The sequence below is a fragment of the Octodon degus genome, unplaced genomic scaffold, assembly GCF_000260255.1.
Source record: "Octodon degus isolate 3935 unplaced genomic scaffold, OctDeg1.0 scaffold00077, whole genome shotgun sequence".
NCBI classification, from domain to species: domain Eukaryota; kingdom Metazoa; phylum Chordata; class Mammalia; order Rodentia; family Octodontidae; genus Octodon; species Octodon degus.
The window spans coordinates 4,560,260-4,566,381 of record NW_004524653.1 but is presented as its reverse complement, the minus strand read 5'-3'; the positions used below and the strand labels follow the sequence as shown (position 1 = coordinate 4,566,381).

The 6,122-nt window shown below is 56.0% G+C and overlaps 1 long non-coding RNA gene across 1 annotated transcript; it reads right to left on the bottom strand.

Moving 5' to 3' along the window:
- Nucleotides 1-31: 31 nt before the first annotated feature.
- On the bottom strand, nt 32-5,281 carry LOC111818022. Its single transcript, XR_002822098.1, has 3 exons — nt 5,190-5,281; nt 552-555; nt 32-42 (listed from the first exon to the last, which is right to left on the bottom strand). It is a non-coding gene; the product is annotated as an uncharacterized LOC111818022 (long non-coding RNA).
- Nucleotides 5,282-6,122: the final 841 nt, after the last annotated feature.

Sequence of the window (6,122 nt, the reverse complement as noted above, 5' to 3'; positions counted from 1 at the left end):
CCCAGGGTGCTATGTACCTACTGTGCTCTGGGCCCCAGGGTGCTATGTACATAAGGTGCTCTGTGCCAGGGGTACATGCTGGAATGCAGAAGAGAGAACAGGACCTGTCCCCTGAAGAAGGCAAAGCCCAGGGTGGCATAAAATGAACACTAACAACAAAATCCAAGAAAACAGAGTGAGGTAGCGGGCAGCTTCCCAACATTGTCTCTCTTCTGCATTTTTTGTCTTATCTCTGCTTTTATAATGTTCACATTTTTATTTGAGAGTGAGACTATTTTTTTAAAGAAACTACTCGATGTAGCATGAACATAATGTATGAAAGAAACTCAGAGTGATTCCAGAATGTGAAATCATCACAGTGGGCCAGGCCTGGTGGCACACACCTGTGACCCCAGCACTCAGGAGGCTGAGGCAGGAGGATCACTATGAGCTCAAGGCCAGCCTGGAGTACATAGCGAGACCCTGTCCAAAATAAAATAATAAAGGGGAACATTAAAATAAAGCGGCCACACTAACAGTTTTGGGAGTGAGTGTGACAGCCTTCTCAGGACACTCCTCAGCGTCGCCCCTGAAGTAGCAGAAGTCCCTCTAGGCCTCGGTCCTGTGGCCCCCGTGACAGCTTGCACCATCCTCATTGATTAATATCTACTTTCCTTACTCAAACTAAGCACTTATGATGGTATATATCATGTGCCAAATGTCACCTGTGTATTTTTTTTTTTCTTTTCTTTTTCTAATGTATTTAGGACAGGGTCTACAAGGTCTCACTACTAGATCCGACTCATAGTGATTCTCCCGTTTTCAGCCTCCCAAGCGCTGGGATTACAGACGCATATCACTGTTCAATCGCTGTCTCAGTGTGCCCCAGGGGCAGGGCCGGCACGGCAGGCCAGGGATCGAACCGCTGGCCCCTGTGCCTGTTTGCAGGTGCTTTAATCGGCTGAGCTATTTGGCCAGCCCTCCAGTCTGCTTTTAAAGACAGGGTTTCCCAAAGGGGAAACTGATGTTGAGGTAGGGTTCCAACTGGCCACCCTCCTGCGGGCACTATGACCTGGCGTCTCCCCATCCATCCCGGCCCCTCCCGTCCCCAGAGAGACGCAAGGAACTGCTGTGCACACAAGGTGTTCCCGGGTGGAAGGCTTACCCTCCTGTCCCTCGGCCTTCATAGATGCCTTGACCCGTGATGTCTAAGGGCTCCCTGTGGCTGAGGACACGATGCCCAGATCCCTGCAGCCTGAGATCCTGTCCATTCTGGTTTCCAGCATTCTAGCACCTTCTACAGTCCAGATGCACCGCAGTGCTTCCAGTCCCAGCGACACTCGGTGCTCTCCATTCCTCTTCCACGGCTGCTCGCCCTGCAGTTTCTAGTTGGGCCCAGTCTGACCTCGGTGGAGGAAGTCTCCTGGCCCTGGATCAGACCCTGGGCTTTCCTTCCCATCTGGGGTCACATCTGGGTGCCGCCTGCCCCTCTTGCAGCCACACCGGGGAACAGGACCCCCAGCGGCACCTGCCTTGGTCCACACCCAGCGCATGTCCTGTGGCCAGGGCCAGATGGGAGGGCGGAGAAGACTTGCAATGAAGAAGAAAGGCCCTGGGTCGTCTCCCCTTGAGTTCTCCCGTCCCCACACACTGTACCCAAAGTGCAGGGACACCGGGGATGGACAGAGGCTGGGACAGCAGGAGGTCACACCATGAGGCTCCCCCAGCCCTGCACTAGGGTGCGACCCCACCCCCAGCCACCTGTCCCCAGCTCACCCACTGGTGCACAACCTACAGAAACAGATTGGGGGGCCGGTGAGATGGCTCAGTGGCCTAAAGCACCTACTTAGAACAAGCTTGGCAAAACAGAGGGACCGCGGTTCAATCCCCCAGCACCACATGCCAGCCAGCCCTGCCCCCTGGTGGGCTGAGCTGGCCACACACACACACACACACACACACACATAAATAAATAAATAAATAAATAAATAAAATTTAAAAAAAAAAGAAACAGATTGGACAGGAAAAGAACGGGGTGCATGCTCTGCGTCACGCTACACGCATCTGGCCGCCATAGAGCAGCTGGCACCGCACCCCGCACCACCACGAAGCCGCCTCTGGCTCCTGAGGGACCTCATTGTCCTCCATTCTGCCTAAGCACGCACGCCGCACGGTGAGCTCTCCTGCACGTGAGCACACATCAATTCTCAGGGAACTGCAGAATCTTGGCCAGGGTAATGTCAAAGGCTTTGGCGACACAGTGGTGACATGATAGCGTGGGAAGGGAGGATTGGAGGAGAAACGTGAAAGAGCCCCTCAGTGGCCAGTTTTCTAAACAGGTCAAGTACGAGGCCCTATGACACAAGGTGCCCTCCTTACCCCTCAGTACGGAGAAGTGGGTGCACTGACTCACCCGATGTCACACCCCTGGCAACTTATAAAGAAAATTGAATCCTCAGTCTGTCTGGGCCAAAACCCATGCCCCAGAGGAGTTCTAGCTGTCTGCCGGTGTGAGGTGAACATTCCGGACAGGAAGCACAGCACCTCCCCGCTGCAAGCAGCCCTGAAGCCTTCCCTTCTCCCAGCCACAGAGCTCCAGAGAAGCAGCTGTGCTGGGTGACCGTCCGTCCGTCTGTCCGTCCGTCCGTCCATCCGCAGTGTGGCCAAAGGGAGACACCCTGCAGCACCAGGTGAGCCGCCCTCATCCCTGGCAAAGGCATAGACAAAGACGCCGCGATCGCTCCCACAGAAGTCCCCAGCCCCAATCAGAAGCTCCCTTGTCAGACTAATTATACTTATGGGTGTTCTGTGACTTGCTGTATTCCCAGAAAAAGAAAGAAAAATGAAGTTCTCTTTCAGGTTTTCAGGGTAGATAATGTCAAATATTTACAGAGCAAACATCATTCTGGAGGCGCACCATTCTCCTGCTGCTGATTAGGGGGCTGCCAATCAAGCCATGACGGGAGGCCTGTCAGCCCTCTCAATAGAAAGAGAAACCTCCTGTCACAGCAGCTGAACCCGGCACTGCCACGCTGGGGTGACAGGGGCGGCTGCCAAGGAGGGCCTCTGAGGGAAGGGGCTCTGGGAAGGTGATCAAGGGGCCTCCGGTGGGAAAGCCGGTGGCTCCCACATAAACCAGGGCTTCTCAAACACCGCACGTGGCAGCCTCTGGTCCGGGCTGGGTACCGCAGCCAGGTGCTGTGGCCACAGGGTGTGAGAGGCCTCCAATGAGCCCAGCGAACCTGCTCGGCCCTGGGGCTCCTCTGGTTCTGCTGCTGTGCTGCGGACCACCTTAGAACCAGCTGCAAGCTTCTGCCATTCCAGCCATGAGCCGGAACCTCAGCTCTTGCCACCTAGCAGCTTGTGAGAAGCAGGAGCCTGGATCTACCAGAGCTACTGAGCAGAATGGGCCTTCTGCTCTCCTCTCGTGCTGCCGGGTACTGAACTGAGCCGCTACCTCGGCCTTTTTTTCAATTTTGGGCAAGATCGCACGGATCCCAGAGTTGCTCAGTCGGGGCTCCAGCGTGCCATCCCCCTAACTTGTCGCCCACGGTGCTGGAGTTATGACAAGGTGATGCATCTGAACAAGATCTCTGTTGGTAATGGCACATATTGAATTCTGGGAAGCACTGTCTAACCCCAGTACACATCAGAACCACCAGAAGCAGCTGTGGCCTGCAGCTTCTTCTGGGCCCCACCTTGCTTAAATAATGGCAGTCCCATGAGGGGAGAGGCACCAGGAGCAAGGAGGCACCTGAGAGGCTCCCAGGGCCAGCATCTGCGGCGCAGGGCACTGGGGTGACTGACGTGCCCTTCCCTGTAACCCTGCGAACCTTTGTCTGCTCGTTTACAGAAATGCACCCAGGCAGGCCTGCTCGTTCATTGTGTGGATAATGAAACATGGTCCAAGCGCTCGAGGCGTCTCGCGTGCGTGAATCCACACCGTCTCAGCAAGCTGGGTGCTTCCCGCCTGCTGCGGAGAAGCTCTCGCTCACCCCTCGGTGGAGAGCGCTGGGAACAGCAGTTGATCTCCTGAGAAATCCGAGGATTCAGTACGGAAGAAAGCGCCCGTCTCCACGGCCCCATACTCACTCGCGCTAGCCCAGGCTGCACCAAGCTGGGCCCCCAGGGCAGGCGTTCAACACGGCGACCCCAAGGCCGAGGTTGGAGAGCACAGGCTTCGAACCTTCGGCCCCTCTTCACTATGGGGCCTGCAACAACCTGCAGAGGCACAAAGATGCTGGAGGCCTGATCTGCCCACGAGCAGCTCCTGCGTGCCAGCACGCCCCCGCAGTGTGGTCGCTGCGCGCACGCACGGACAGGCGGCATTTGCAGCAGATGAGGCAGCTCTGCGTAAATCCCCCTGCTTTTCTCCACCTCACCATCAGCAACCATCTCCTTCTCTCCCCTCGGTCTGAACAAAGATCAGCTTACTCCGGCACGCACTCCACATATCTAGGGGCCCTCACCGCGCTCCGCCCCCCTCCCCAAGCCCTACTCTAGAGCCTCCTGCACCCCCTTCTCATCCTCTAGATGAGGGGCTCCTTCTGGGCCGCTGCCTAACCTGGCCCCAAAGCGAGCAAGCTGGTGCTGCTCCGCACCCATGCGCTGTTGACGCCCGCGGAAGAGGGGCTCCCTTCCCCCTCGCTCCCCTTAATCCACTGCAATGTTTTCTACCCCGGTCTGCTCCAATCCATAACTTGGGGTGGGCGAGTCTGCCTCACTCGAAATGACTGCGTCTGGAGACCTTCCTCCTTGTCCGGCATGGAGGGTGCTGCTGCGTACATGGAATGGACGGAGAGGCCCAGGCTGCGGCCAAACATCGCCCACCGTGCCCGGGGATCATCCGTGCCCAGGGAAGAAGCAGGCCCCAAGGGCCAGTAGGGCCTGGCTGAGGCTCCTGCTCACATGGCGACAGTGGTGGGGTCAGGGTCAGGACCTGCGATGACCAGGAAGTATTTGTGGAATGAATGAGGGGGGATGAGTATACAGTGACTCAAGCTGAGAGCTCATAGCCCACACCCCCGCATATCTGAGCCTTTGATTTTTTACCGCCTGTGTTAGTTGATACATTGGGTCGACTTGGCTGAATCAGCCCTGGCAGTTCTCGGAGTGGGGCGCAGCCCTGCAGGCGGGCAGGGCCCAACCTGAGGCACTATTGGGCCAGCACTGGATGTGATTGGTTCAACCCTAGGGCCATGGGCCACCACAGCACAAGAAGTGTATATAAAGGAACTGAGGAAGGCTTCCGGCCCTGCCCAGCTTCAGTGGAGAAGTCCCAGTCTTCGGAGGAGCTTGATCTTCTCAGTGGTGCCACTTTGGAGGAGCTCCGATCTTCGCCGAGAAGTGCCAGTCTTCAGAGTCAGCTTAGAAGGAAGAGAGAGGCCTGATGGCCGCTGCCGCAGCTGCTGCTCCTCCTCTGCTCTGCATTGTTTTCTGCCGCATGAACGGCTGTCGTTTGCTTGGAGCCAGCAGAATATGGACTGAACCCTCCAGTAACTGAGCCAAATAAACCTTGGAGTGCCTGGTATTTGTCCCGGCAACGAGTAAAAAAGTAACTAAGACACTCCCATACACACGCCCATGCACACACACACTTGCATGCACACATTTGTTCACGCAAGGGGCGGCACTTCTGGATCTCCTCAGCTCCCCTTGTAGCATCCATCAGCTCCTGGCTTTAGGTTCCAGTGAAGGTACCACCTTTCCTGATCCCCTGATCCCTGGGGAATGACCAAGAGCACAGCAGCTGGGTCACACCCCAATGGGCTGGCTAAGTGGAGACCACTGACAAGAAAGAGCTTGTGCTAAAGTATGGAAATAGATATATCTATTGAACAAATGAATTTGTGCAAGAATTATTCATTAAAATATTAATGTGGCTTCTTCAGTTTGCAGTACCAAAATAGCAGGCGATCTTTCTACCCCCTCCCTCTGAGAGCAAGCCTGAGCGCCATTTCTCTTTCCCCTGGGGGAGGATAAAGAGGGCTCTGCTTCAAGTAGAGGACCTGACTGTCCAGAGAAGGGGGACACTTGAGGGTTGGGACAGGGAAGCATGGAAACACTGGCCCAGCCCTTGGACTGAGAACCTGCAGGGGACACAGTGGGATCCCAGGGATCCAGAGGAGGCTGCAGACCAGCAG